Raw genomic sequence first — 13,501 nt, forward strand, 5'->3', positions numbered from 1 at the left:
CTCGGGGTTAGGGATGGATTTTGGGGTGCCAATCGGGGGGGACATTCACCTCGGGCGGCTCCCATAAGCCGCCACCTGTCCCTGCTGTTCCTTGGTGGAGGCGCGGCAGGTGGCTCTGTGTGCTGCCCCGACCCTGCCCTGAGCTCTGGCTCTGCAGCTCCCATTGGCCGGGAACTGTGGCCAATGGGAGCTGCAGGGGCACCGCCTCTGGGCAGAAGCAGTGTGCAGAGCCGTCTGCTGCACCTCCGCCTAAGAGTAGCTGGAGCAGGTTGTTGCTTGCGGCAAGCTGCCCAAGGTGAGCACCCCCCAGATCTGGCACCCCAAAACCCATCCTGTGCCTCAACTCCCTTCCCTGAGTCCCCTCCTGCACCCAAATTCCCTCCCAGAGCCCGCACTGCAGCCCCACACCCCCTCCTGGACTCTGAACCCCTTGTGGCTGTTCCTCTGCCTACGAGCAGCAAGGACATGTTGCTGCTTCTGGGGAGCCAGGTAGGGAGCCTGCTAGCCCCGCACCAACCAGTCTATAAACCAGACTTTTCATGAAGATTAGAAATGCTGGTTTATCATAGAATCATAGAATATCAGGGTTGGAAGGGACCTCAGGAGGTCATCTAGTCCAACCCCCTGCTCAAAGCAGGACCAATTCCCAGTTAAATCATCCCAGCCAGGGCTTTGTCAAGCCTGACCTTAAAAACCTCTAAGGAAGGAGATTCTACCACCTCCCTAGGTAACGCATTCCAGTGTTTCACCACCCTCTTAGTGAAAAAGTTTTTCCTAATATCCAATCTAAACCTCCCCCACTGCAACTTGAGACCATTACTCCTCGTTCTGTCATCTGCTACCATTGAGAACAGTCTAGAGCCATCTTCTTTGGAACCCCCTTTCAGGTAGTTGAAAGCAGCTATCAAATCCCCCCTCATTCTTCTCTTCTGCAGGCTAAACAATCCCAGCTCCCTCAGCCTCTCCTCATAACTCATGTGTTCCAGTCCCCTAATCATTTTTGTTGCCCTTCGCTGGACTCTCTCCAATTTATCCACATCCTTCTTGAAGTGTGGGGCCCAAAACTGGACACAGTACTCCAGATGAGGCCTCACCAATGTCGAATAGAGGGGAACGATCACGTCCCTCGATCTGCTCGCTATGCCCCTACTTATACATCCCAAAATGCCATTGGCCTTCTTGGCAACAAGGGCACACTGCTGGCTCATATCCAGCTTCTCGTCCACTGTCACCCCTAGGTCCTTTTCCGCAGAACTGCTGCCTAGCCATTCGGTCCCTAGTCTGTAGCTGTGCATTGGGTTCTTCCGTCCTAAGTGCAGGACCCTGCACTTATCCTTATTGAACCTCATCAGATTTCTTTTGGCCCAATCCTCCAATTTGTCTAGGTCCTTCTGTATCCTATCCCTCCCCTCCAGCGTATCTACCACTCCTCCCAGTTTAGTATCATCCGCAAATTTGCTGAGAGTGCAATCCACACCATCCTCCAGATCATTTATGAAGATATTGAACAAAACCGGCCCCAGGACCGACCCTTGGGGCACTCCACTTGATACCGGCTGCCAACTAGACATGGAGCCATTGATCACTACCCGTTGAGCCCGACAATCTAGCCAGCTTTCTACCCACCTTATAGTGCATTCATCCAGCCCGTACTTCCTTAACTTGCTGACAAGAATACTGTGGGAGACCGTGTCAAAAGCTTTGCTAAAGTCTAGAAACAATACATCCACTGCTTTCCCTTCATCCACAGAACCAGTAATCTCATCATAATAGGCGATTAGATTAGTCAGGCATGACCTTCCCTTGGTGAATCCATGCTGGCTGTTCCTGATCACTTTCCTCTCATGCAAGTGCTTCAGGATTGATTCTTTGAGGACCTGCTCCATGATTTTTCCAGGGTCTGAGGTGAGGCTGACTGGCCTGTAGTTCCCAGGATCCTCCTTCTTCCCTTTTTTAAAGATTGGCACTACATTAGCCTTTTTCCAGTCATCCGGGACTTCCCCGGTTCGCCACGAGTTTTCAAAGATAATGGCCAATGGCTCTGCAATCACAGCCGCCAATTCCTTCAGCACTCTCGGATGTAACTCGTCCGGCCCCATGGACTTGTGCACGTCCAGCTTTTCTAAATAGTCCCTAACCACCTCTATGTCCACAGATGGCTGGCCATCTCTTCCCCATTTTGTGATGCCCAGCGCAGCAGTCTGGGAGCTGACCTTGTTAGTGAAAACAGAGGCAAAAAAAGCATTGAGTACATTAGCTTTTTCCACATCCTCTGTCACTAGGTTGCCTCCCTCATTCAGTAAGGGGCCCACACTTTCCTTGGCTTTCTTCTTGTTGCCAACATACCTGAAGAAACCCTTCTTGTTACTCTTGACATCTCTGGCTAGCTGCAGCTCCAGATGCGATTTGGCCCTCCTGATATCATTCCTACATTCCCGAGCAATATTTTTATACTCTTCCCTGGTCATAAGTCCAACCTTCCACTTCTTGTAAGCTTCTTTTTTATGTTTAAGATCCGCTAGGATTTCACCATTAAGCCAAGCTGGTCGCCTGCCATATTTACTATTCTTTCGACTCATCGGGATGGTTTGTCCCTGTAACCTCAACAGGGATTCCTTGAAATACAGCCAGCTCTCCTGGACTCCTTTCCCCTTCAAGTTAGTCCCCCAGGGAATCCTGGCCATCCGTTCCCTGAGGGAGTCGAAGTCTGCTTTCCTGAAGTCCAGGGTCCGTATCCTGCTGCTTACCTTTCTTCCCTGCGTCAGGATCCTGAACTCAACCAACTCATGGTCACTGCCTCCCAGATTCCCATCCACTTTTGCTTCCCCCACTAATTCTACCCGGTTTGTGAGCAGCAGGTCAAGAAAAGCGCCCCCCCTAGTTGGCTCCTCTAGCACTTGCGCCAGGAAATTGTCCCCTACGCTTTCCAAAAACTTCCTGGATTGTCTATGCACCGCTGTATTGCTCTCCCAGCAGATATCAGGAAAATTAAAGTCACCCATGAGAATCAGGGCATGCGATCTAGTAGCTTCCGTGAGCTTTATGGAGCTTTCCAGTTGGTACAGGGCCAGATAACACAGCTTTTACTGTATATAGTGCTGTACAAACATTAACTACCGCCCTGCAAGGCAAAAAATAATCACTGTTTTACAGATGAGGATATTCAGGCCCAGAGAGTTGAAGTGACTTGGTCAAGGTGTCACAGCAAGTCAGTGGAAGAGCTAGAACACAGGGAGTTCCTGGCTACCAGTCCTGTATGTGGGCCAGTAGGCCATGTGTCTTTTGTGTGAGAGGCTGGGTGGGAATATATGGGGCTTCTCAGAGTTTGTAGTAAACCTTGAATTTTTCAGTAGTTAACTTGGCCATAAAAAATGGCCACTGACTGAAATTAGCATACAGGATCCTAGGTCAGAATCTTTTGTCATGGCTTTAAAAATAATGTTTTTTCCCCCTCCACTCACATAATGCACAATATTTAAATTCTCAGTGCTCCTAGCTGAAATTTCCCTCCCTGTTGTCATGCAGTGGGCAGTCAATCAGAGGGCTGCATGTCTGCTCTTCAGTGGTGGGTGAGTTTCAGTGGTACTGTGTATATGTACAGTTGCTTGCTAAAGACTGTAGAATGAAGACAATTCAAGGATTGTGTGTTTATATACACATACAGCGGCAATAAATTGTCTCATGTGCACTCTGCCTGTTAATCTATCTTCTCTGGGATTTATTCTAACAGTCCAACCTCTGAGCTGCTTCAGAAATGCCATTTATAAAACTGTTTTTTTGTTTTGTTTTGTTTTTTAAATTTCCCCCAAAATTATTCTACATTGAGGCCTGGGGTGAGTGACATTCAACTCTGGACTAGTGGCACATTTGAGGTCTAAGATCTCATAACTTATCAGGTGTAGAAGCAGTTGTTTTATATCAGTGAGATGAACAGGGGATTACTCATTCCTATTAGTGTATAAGGCTTTTGTTTCTAGCTGTGGTAGGATGTGAGAGATCAGATCTTATAACTATGTCATTATTATGTATAGAAATGCTATTTTGGGTATCAAATTGAAACTGTTTCCAGCTCTCGGATGACAACGCCAAGTGGCTTTTGGGTAACATTCTTAGTTTAGTAATTCCTGTCAGCTTCTTTATTTTAAATCTCACATGCTGGATGAGACTTGAGCATTGCTGTCCCCTTCTCTTTATGATTGAGAAACATAGGAATTGTAAGACCAAAATAGACCAATGATGCAACTTGTCAGAACTCTTGTTCTAGAACAGACCAGCTCTGCAGTTCTTTCTCCTTATCTTACCAGAACAAACCAATGGTGTCTGTAGTCCAGTATCCTGCCTGTGACAGATACTAATGCCATATTATAAAGGAGGCTGAAGAAACCCACTGTGCCGGTGGGTAATTGTGTAACCCTGTATTCTGGGTGAGAAATTTCTTCCTGACGGTTGGCTGTTGATCAGTTTACACCCTGAGGCATGAAGACTGATGGCTCCTGTAATTTTTTCCGTCCTTGCTAGCATAACTACAAATGTCCTCATTCATGCAATTATTTAATCCTTCATTACAATTTTATGAAGCTGTTTGCTTCAACAGCATCCTGCAGCAGTGAGTGCCACAGGATAATTATATGCTGCTGAAGTATTTTCTCTTACCGCTTTTAAAGTTTTGCTTTGTTTTTCTATTAAGGGAAGGATTCAGTAAGAGTGCCAGACTGCCCCCTCCCACCCACCCACATTTTCCCCTCTACCTTAAAGATGGCCAGGTGCCATCCCCACCTCTGAAAGTCTCTTCTTCACACCCCTCCATTAAGGTGGTCTGAGGGAATGGCTGAGGGGTATAAAAATGAGGTGTGTATAGATGTGTCCCAAACTTGCAGCGAGTATGCCCCATGAGTAGCTAAATTGAGCCCCATGCACTTTGCTGTGGGTAGTTTTTTCAGGTGAGATTTTCACAGCCAAACTCCTGTCTCCTGCATGGACACCGAGTGCCGTGGAAGTTTTAAAGAGCAGGTGTTTGTCCCGTTGTCTTTGACCAATACTTTCCCCACCAGTGCCCTTCTTGCCGGCTGTTTTCCTCCTCAGAGATGGATGCGTTTCAGTGGTACTGTGCAGGATGGATAAAAATCAATGATTTTTTTTTAAAAATCAAAAAAATCTGTTTTATTTTTTAATTAAATCGGATTTTTTGATGCTTTTTTTCCTCCAAAAGCATTTCCTCTAAAGATAGTTTTAATTAAGATACATTATAGCTCAAAGATATCTCATCATGGAATAGGGATTATAAATTCTAATTCTGTAGTATGAGACAATATATTCATGTAGTGTTTAAGAAAAGTTTTGTAAATGAGTTCCAATAGTTCATGGATTAGGGACCCAATCTTATGGAGTTCCAGGGGCTTTTGTATAGATTATTTAGGTTAATCTTTCTATCTACCGAATGGGACTCACTGCTAAGTCTAGAAGATACAATCAGAGATGCTTAGTTTTGCAGTTCTCAAACTGTGGATTTGTGTCCCCAGAGATGACATGCTTATTAACAGCAAAATAAATAAATAATATATAGAGGTGAGAAATAACAGACATCAACTCTATTGTCCCTCTGCAAATTTGTGTACACAGAGTCGGTCCCTTACCTCCCTCTAAAGTGCAAAGTTTCAAAAAGTTCAATGAATAGAAGATTGTTGGGGGCAGAATAGATCTGAAGAAGAAGAAGAAGTCTGGAGATAAATGTGAGAAGGGAGGGACAGGCAGTAGAAACAAAAGTGAAACTGTTTGAGCAGCATATTCCAGAAGTCTTGAGGTCTTTCTGAGTGTAGCCTTCATTGATTTGAAATCTACAATACCAGAGGTGGGCAAACTACGGCCCACGGGCCACATCCGGCCTGTGGGACCGTCCTGCCTGGCCCCGAGCTCCTGGCCTGGGAGGCTAGCTCCCGGCCCCTCCCACACTGTCCCCTCACCCCCGCAGCCACACCACTGTGCAGCGCAGTGCTCTGGGTGGCGGGGCTGCAGAGCCCGGCCTGACTGGGTGCTCTGTGCTGTGCGGCTGTCTGTCCTGGTGCAGCCGCCCTGCCAGCCACCGGTGCTCCAGGCAGCATGGTAAGGGGGCAGGGAACAGAGGGGGTTGGATAGAGGGCAGGGGGGTTCGGGAGGTGGGCAGGGGCTTGGATAGGGGTTGGGGCGATCAGAGGGAGGGGAGCGAGGATTGAATGGGAGCAAGGGTCCTGGGGGAGGCAGTCAGGAAGGAGAGGCGGGGTTGGATGGGGCGGTGGGGGGCAGTTAGGGGCGGGGAGACTGGAGGTAAGGGGACCGAGAGCAGGGGGGTTGGATGGGGCAGGAGTCCCGGGGGGGCCATCAGGGAGCGAGAAGTGGGGTGGTCGGATAGGGGTCGGGGGTCGGGCCATGCCTGGCTGTTTGGGGAGGCACAGCCTCCCCTAAGTGGCCTTCCATACAATTTCAGAAACCCAGTGCAGCCCTCAGGCCAAAAAGTTTGCCTGTCCCCTATACCATACTGTTCTCTCACTAGAAGGAAAAACCTATAATGGCAGCAGGCCATAAAAGAGACACAGCTTGGTCTCATCTATCTCTAAGTTGTGAAGAATATGTATTAAGGTTATAACAACCAACAAGAATGCACTTTTATGTAGAAATCCATGATTAAATCGAGTCTTCCTGATGTAAATCAAATCCACCCTGGTACTGTGTATATATACAGCAAATGAGGCTTTGTCTGCCTTTCATTATTAATTTCTGCACTTTTCCCCGTTTTGGGTCACACACAGAGACTGCTTGATGGCTTCTTTCCATTTGCCAGTATTGTGCTTTATGGTGGAACCCTGCATTAGTTGGCTTGTTACTTCTGAATTTAAATTTTGAAGGGGAGAGGAATTCTCAGTCACTGATTAAAAATGAATCCAGTAGTACTGATCATGTGTCCCCTGACCCTGGATCTGGAATTGATTTGAAACCTTAACTCTAAATTTGCTGGCTCAGTGGCTCTAGAGTCAGACCTTGACTATGCTTTATAATTTTTCTCTCCCTCTGGTGGTTTAATACTCTCTTTATCTGTTGCTTCCGAGTGTTCCATGCAGCGCGGGAACATGGAAAATGTGCTGACTTCAGAGGTCTGCTAACCGGTTATGCCTCCCTGAATGGGGGAGGGGTACAGGGTTCTGCTTCCAGGTGGCAGGTGTGCTCTTTTATTACCAGTGGGAGTTGCAAAGTTGTGTTTTTATTGCTGGGGGCCGTGCAAGCCAAATATTTAGTTTGCAGTCTGACAACCTGTCGGTTATTTCTACATGAAAATGGGTTTGGAAAAATGAAAGTACAACCTCCGTTTTAACTCTTGTGATGCTAGTCCAATGATGTAGTACAAGTACCATCTCAATTTTAGCTACAACAAAGTGACAAAAGCGAGTGGCGTTATTAATGGTGAGAGCACGGGACTGGGAGGACTCTTACCTTCTGTCCCTAGCTTTGTTATGCTGGCCATGTCACCTGTCTTCTCTCTGTCTAAGCTTCTCCATCTGTAAACTGGGCACAAAGACCTTCTGGTTTCAGAGGGGGTGCAGAGGGTTTAAAGCAAGTCAGAAATTGACCCAAATGTCAGGGCTCGCTGCAGAAGTTTGTTGAAGAGAGAAAAGCATTTCTTTTTTTCAAGGTGTCTGTAATGTAACTTCACTGATCCTTTAGGCGTGGGATTAGGCTTGTGAGATGAATGGAAGTCTGGGATTAGATTGATGATTGGGGAGCTATAGTCAAGGTTCTTAACATTATTTGTTTGATTTCTGAGGAAAAAATTTAAATAGGGGAGGAAAAAGAAGAGACAGAAATGGAAGGATTGTATATTTGCACAAAGAAAAGGAGTACTTGTGGCACCTTAGAGACTAACCAATTTATCTGAGCATGAGCTTTCGTGAGCTACAGCTCACTTCATCGGATGCATACCGTGGAAACTGCAGAAGACATTATATACACAGAGAGACCATGAAACAATACCTCCTCACATCCCACTGTCCTGATGGTAATAGCTTATCTAAAGTGATCATCAAGTTGGGCCATTTCCAGCAGAAATCCAGGTTTTCTCACCCTCCGCCCCCCCCCCCCCCCCCCACAAACTCACTCTCCTGCTGGTAATAGCCTATCCAAAGTGGAGAGTGAGTTTGTGTGTGGGGGGGTGGAGGGTGAGAAAACCTGGATTTGTGCTGGAAATGGCCCAACTTGATGATCACTTTTGATAAGCTATTACCAGCAGGAGAGTGTGTATGGGGGTGGGGGGGTGAGAAAACCTGGATTTGTGCTGGAAATGGCCCACCTTGATTATCATGCACATTGTAGGGAGGGTGGTCACTTTGGATAAGCTATTACCAGCAGGAGAGTGAGTTTGTGTGTGTGGTTTTTGGAGGGGGGTGAGGGAGTGAGAGAACCTGGATTTGTGCAGGAAATGGCCCACCTTGATTATCATACACACTGTGAAGAGAGTTATCACTTTGGATGGGCTATTACCAGCAGGAGAGTGAGTTTGTGTGGGGGGGGGGGGCGCGGAGGGTGAGAAAACCTGGATTTCTGCTGGAAATAGCCCAACTTGATGATCACTTTAGATAAGCTATTACCATCAGGACAGTGGGGTGTGAGGAGGTATTGTTTCATGGTCTCTGTGTGTATATAATGTCTTCTGCAGTTTCCACGGTATGCATCCGATGAAGTGAGCTGTAGCTCACGAAAGCTCATGCTCAGATAAATTGGTTAGTCTCTAAGGTGCCACAAGTACTCCTTTTCTTTTTGCGAATACAGACTAACACGGCTGTTACTCTGAAACCTGTATATTTGCACAGTAAAAGTCATGCCTTGACTTTTATTTGTTATACTCCCAAAAGCCAGAGGACTTTTCCTTGCTCTCCTCTATCCCTCCTCTGGGTAGGAAGCTACCTTTGTGGCTCTGTCTGCCCTATGCAAAACAGGCATTCCAAACAAACCATTGGTTTGGATACACTGAGCTTCTCTCACCTGTACAGCTACTCATGTCTCCTTGCAGCAGCTGTCCCAAGTGTTCTGCAGGTGGTGGCTGTACCATTCGGTTGCCGCACCTGGGATGAAGTCTGTCATTCAGACTTAGCTGAACGGATGTAGTCTTAAAAGGTCTCTTGCCATGAGAATTGCAACTGGACTTGTTCAGCCAATCCTCTGAACCCCATCCCTGTGAATGCAGTGCCCCATGTTTGGAAATTACACAAAAGCCTCTTCTCCCAGCAGCAGGGCAAGGCAATATGGGGTAGGTACTGGAAGGGTTCTAGCGTGCACGGGTCCTGGTGTGGTTATGAGATGTGCTATGCTGCAGGAATAAATGAGGGGACCTGCCACATTATGTAGTTTACCCCAAGCGAGGGAACTGTCGCAGGGACATAAGAAGTCCCCTGGTCTTTCTCCTCTTCCTTCCTCAGTTGTCTCCAGTCTTCTCTCTGCTCATTCCTTTTCCTTGCTGCTTATCTTCCTTCCCCCACCTTCCAGCACTAATGGATTTGGACACTGGCAGTGGTTCTAGTTCTGGTGACTAGCATCTGGGGGTCCTGGAAATGCTGATAGCGTTCTGTCAGCTGTTGCTGATAGCTCCTTTTGTGCTTACTGCTGGTACTGCTCTTCTCAGTGATTCCACTGGTACCACCTGTTGTGCATCGCTGTGGGAGACGGGGGAAGGGGCATCAGGTCAGCAGTGCACAGCTTCACAGGCATGGCAGCACCCTGGTCGTCATCTCTGCTTATCCAGAAAGCAGGGGCATCCAAGTGGAGAATCACACTCACCTGTGAGTTGTGTATGTACTGTAATGTACACATGCGCCTGTAGGGCACAAGGAGATGGGGTGGAGACAGGAATGTCTATTTAGGGGCTTAGAGGAAGGATACATTTTCTGTGCATGTGATCATGGTGCAGGAGGATAACAGGTGGCCTGTGAGGGACAATATGGTGTCAAATCCAGGTACCTAAGAGTCTCAGCAGAGAGAGCTGATATCTGCCATTTTTGTTCACTTCTTATGACTGAGACTATATACATGAAGCACCCCTGACATGCAGCCACCTGTGGGGTAGAAGGTGGCCAGTCAGGGCACAGCAACAACAAAGATCAGGGGATCTTCACATCTTTTCAGAACTTCAAGTTCATGTCTCCCTTCTCACCAACTAGCATAAACTGCACAATATTGAATCTATCTACCTTGGAAGGACAAAGGGTTGATTTGACTCCTACTGGGGTTTAAATCTGTGGCTGTAGAGAGTGCATGGATTTCAGGCATGAGGACTAGACAATCCCAAAGCCATTCTTTTTAGTAATTGTTTTTTAAGCAACATTACAAGATAATTAAAAATTCTCAATATTCTTATTTGAGAGAGTACATAAGCATATTAGACAACTTTTTTATTTAGTTGTGCTTTTTAAAATGCAATTCTACTCTGAAAAGTGGCTGTGAAAATGGCATCTTGGGATGTTATATTTGTCTCTTGATGACTCCAGATCAAATTACTGTACTCTGTTTACAAGTAAAAGTTTGGGTTTTTTTTCTAACTGCCAGCCCTGCAAACTCAAACTGGGATCTGAGAGCCAAGCTGGGTGCTTTTCAGCTTGCACATCATCACCAGCAACAAAGGCTGTGCATAACAAATACTGCCTTCAATGCGACCCCCTTTTGCCTTGGGTTTCAGAGCTGCAATTGAAAGAAGGTTTTGGCCGTGCATTGGAGCGGTTCTGAGAAACAATTCTACTGGTGATGCACAAGCCAGAATAGACGCCAGCTCGCTCTCCAGTAGCTGTGCTGGTACTGCAGAGGTAACGAGTAAAGAGTAGAACATACTTAGTTTTGTCTCAGGTGAGCAGCTGGATACACGTAGGGGTCAGGTGTGTTGGAATAAGAGATTATGAGCACTGTTACGCGCTTTTCAGAGTTGAACCATACCTTAAATGAAACAAATAATTAAAAACCTTACTATTTTTCTTAAAGGAACACTGGGTTTAAGGCTCAAAATGTAGTTTTCAGTCCAAATTCATTCCTGATGTAGCTGCATTGACTTCCCTGGAGTTAAACCAGGGGTGAATCTGGCCTGTTTGTGTTTATTAAAGAAGTGGGTGGTATGCAAGTTTTACTCTTATTTACACCAGGGTAATTTGAGACTGACTCCACTGAAGTCAATAAGTTATATCCATATAAATCTTGAATAACAGAGATCGGGGGTGTGTGTATTAAAAAGGGTTTTCATATACATTCTTATTTAACAATGGAAACCCTCCAGCATCTGTGCTAAGGTCTAAAGCCAGAAGGTGAAAGTGGCTTTGCTTTCAGTGTGCAAGCTGATAAGTAAACAAACTCCATAAATTGCTAGACACAAATTAGATTTGCTAAATTCTTTGCATGAATTATTGAATATGCAATGGATAACACAAGGAAATAATTTTTTTAAGTGCCCCTTTAATGCCTATAGTTAAATTACAGACCCCTGGATATTATGCCCTCTACCGTACAGCATTCCTTTAGGGAGAATTAGATGAATAGTTTCCCCAGTTTATAAAATAATCTTGTTTTGCTTAAAATGCCTTTTAAAGTTATTCCTTTCATGTTTTAGAGTCTTCCATCCTTCCTCTTTCACAGTTTGTAAGAAGTCTCAGGAAGCTTCAAGTGAGTTCTACAGTATATACTATACCTTCTGTAGGATACATGCTGGTTTGTTATTGTACAGATGCTCATGACTGAAAGTGGCCAGTGGGAAGTCCCCTACATGGCCAATACATCAATTGTACAGAACTCATTTATTAGTGAATTGCCTTACCTAACCTATCACAAGCACAAGTGCTCCACTGAGGGCTAAGTCCGTGGCAAGTTTGAGGTCTAAAAATCATTAGTGCCTTAAGAAAACACAAAAGACAACATCATTTTCTTTTTAAGGTGACCTTCAAAGGACTTTTTTTTTTTTTTTACAGTTGAGCTTGTACCTTCTTTTCCTTCATTACAATAGATTTAAAAAAAAGCCTGTGGTTTCTTTTCTGCTTGTATTTTACCTTAAAATATCAGAAACATCAAGTCTAGCCGTCCCTAATTTTGCAGGAGAACTTCTTAAAGGTCTAAAGAAACTACTGCAAGTTTTCATGCATGAATTGAAAAGGCAAAGAGGCTTCCATTCTTCACAATGTTAATTGGTTATTACAGTTCACTTGATATTAACCAAAAAAAAGTTTTAAATAAATAACAATTAAAAAAAAAAAAACCTTTCTCTCACAGCCCAGATTGCTCAACTTTCACTCTCTTGGCTGTAGCCCTGTCACCATTTCACTAGTTCTCCAGGCACCATAATTTCTTCCACTCTAGACAAAACTTTGAAATTCTACTGTACAAACATAAACAGATTAAAAAAGGGGAGCAGTCTTAGTCCATTTCCCCTCGTTTTTGCAAGCTACCTTTACAGGTGCACATGCAAAATAGTCATCTCAAAAAAGAGCTCAACCAATCTCGTTGAAATTTTATGAAAATTGGCCTTCAGCTGGAGAGTGTGCATAAAACATATTAGTACAAAATGGAAGTTCTTTGAGGACATGTTTAGGGTGGAATGGCTCTTTCATAAGCTGTGTCCATGATGACAGTGATGTGACTTGCTCAACATACTTCTTGGCATCTCTGTGACTCTTTAGGATTTTAAAGGAGGTGATAATTGGCTTATAATTAGAGATAGGGGCCATCTGCAAATTTTAAAGCCAGATCCAAATTTTCCTAGAAGTTTGGGGTGTTCAGATGCAGGGCTTTGATTCAGGCTCCGTTCTTGCTCCAAGGTATTGGAAGGTACACTTTCTTGGAAACTTACAAACAGGTCAAGGTGCTTTTAGTCTGGGTTTCACCTTCAAGACCCTGATCCTGGAAAGTTGCCCAATGTGGAGTGACTTGCAGGACTGAGGCTCCAATTTACAGCTGTCACTCACATTTGTCAATCTGTTAACCATCAAATCCCACTAAAATCCTGTAAGGATAAGTCATAGATATATTTTAAAAACAGTAATCATGGAATTAGTGACTGCTGCACCAGAAGTTCCAGCTTTGTACTATTAATCTGAGCTGCACAGTCGGTGGATCCATTTTTCTTTTTTTAAAAGTAAACGCATGATAGTTTTCAGTTTAAAGAAATTAATAAATTCACATGCATTTAAAAAGCTTGCTTTTATAAGGGCAGAGTGTGATAGTAAGACATTCACATCTCTCTGGGGTCATTTTCTTTGCCAGAGTAGAGTGAGATGCTGTTTTGCTAAAACTAGCTGTAAACTAGTCAATGGCTGACACTGTTTGACGTCCAGTGTACACAGAGCCTCATTTTCCACCAACTTCAAAAACTGTTTTCCAACTGTAAATTGTTTTAGAAAATTATGGAGAGCAGTTATCTTTCACAGTTTCTTACATTGAAGCAAAGAGAGGTTCATTTCATTCTTGCTGTTACACTAGAGCACATAATTCTGCTTTGCTTAGTGACTAGAGA

General features: G+C 44.9%; 1 protein-coding gene across 3 annotated transcripts in view; it reads left to right on the forward strand.

Annotated features, from left to right (window-relative positions):
• TMEM39A (transmembrane protein 39A) overlaps nt 1-13,501 on the forward strand; it is a 33,816-nt gene that overhangs the window by 8,903 nt on the left and 11,412 nt on the right. Inside the window, exons 2-3 of one of the 3 annotated variants that reach the window (XM_073309056.1) lie at nt 10,694-10,817; nt 11,609-11,661. The exons of 1 other annotated variant lie outside the window; for it this stretch is intronic. The gene's annotated coding sequence lies outside the window, so the exon portion shown is untranslated. The remainder of the gene's footprint in view (nt 1-10,693; nt 10,818-11,608; nt 11,662-13,501) is intronic. One more of the 3 variants, XM_073309066.1, reaches the window with a different exon arrangement.

Source organism: Lepidochelys kempii, chromosome 1 (assembly GCF_965140265.1).
Source record: "Lepidochelys kempii isolate rLepKem1 chromosome 1, rLepKem1.hap2, whole genome shotgun sequence".
Taxonomy (NCBI): domain Eukaryota; kingdom Metazoa; phylum Chordata; order Testudines; family Cheloniidae; genus Lepidochelys; species Lepidochelys kempii.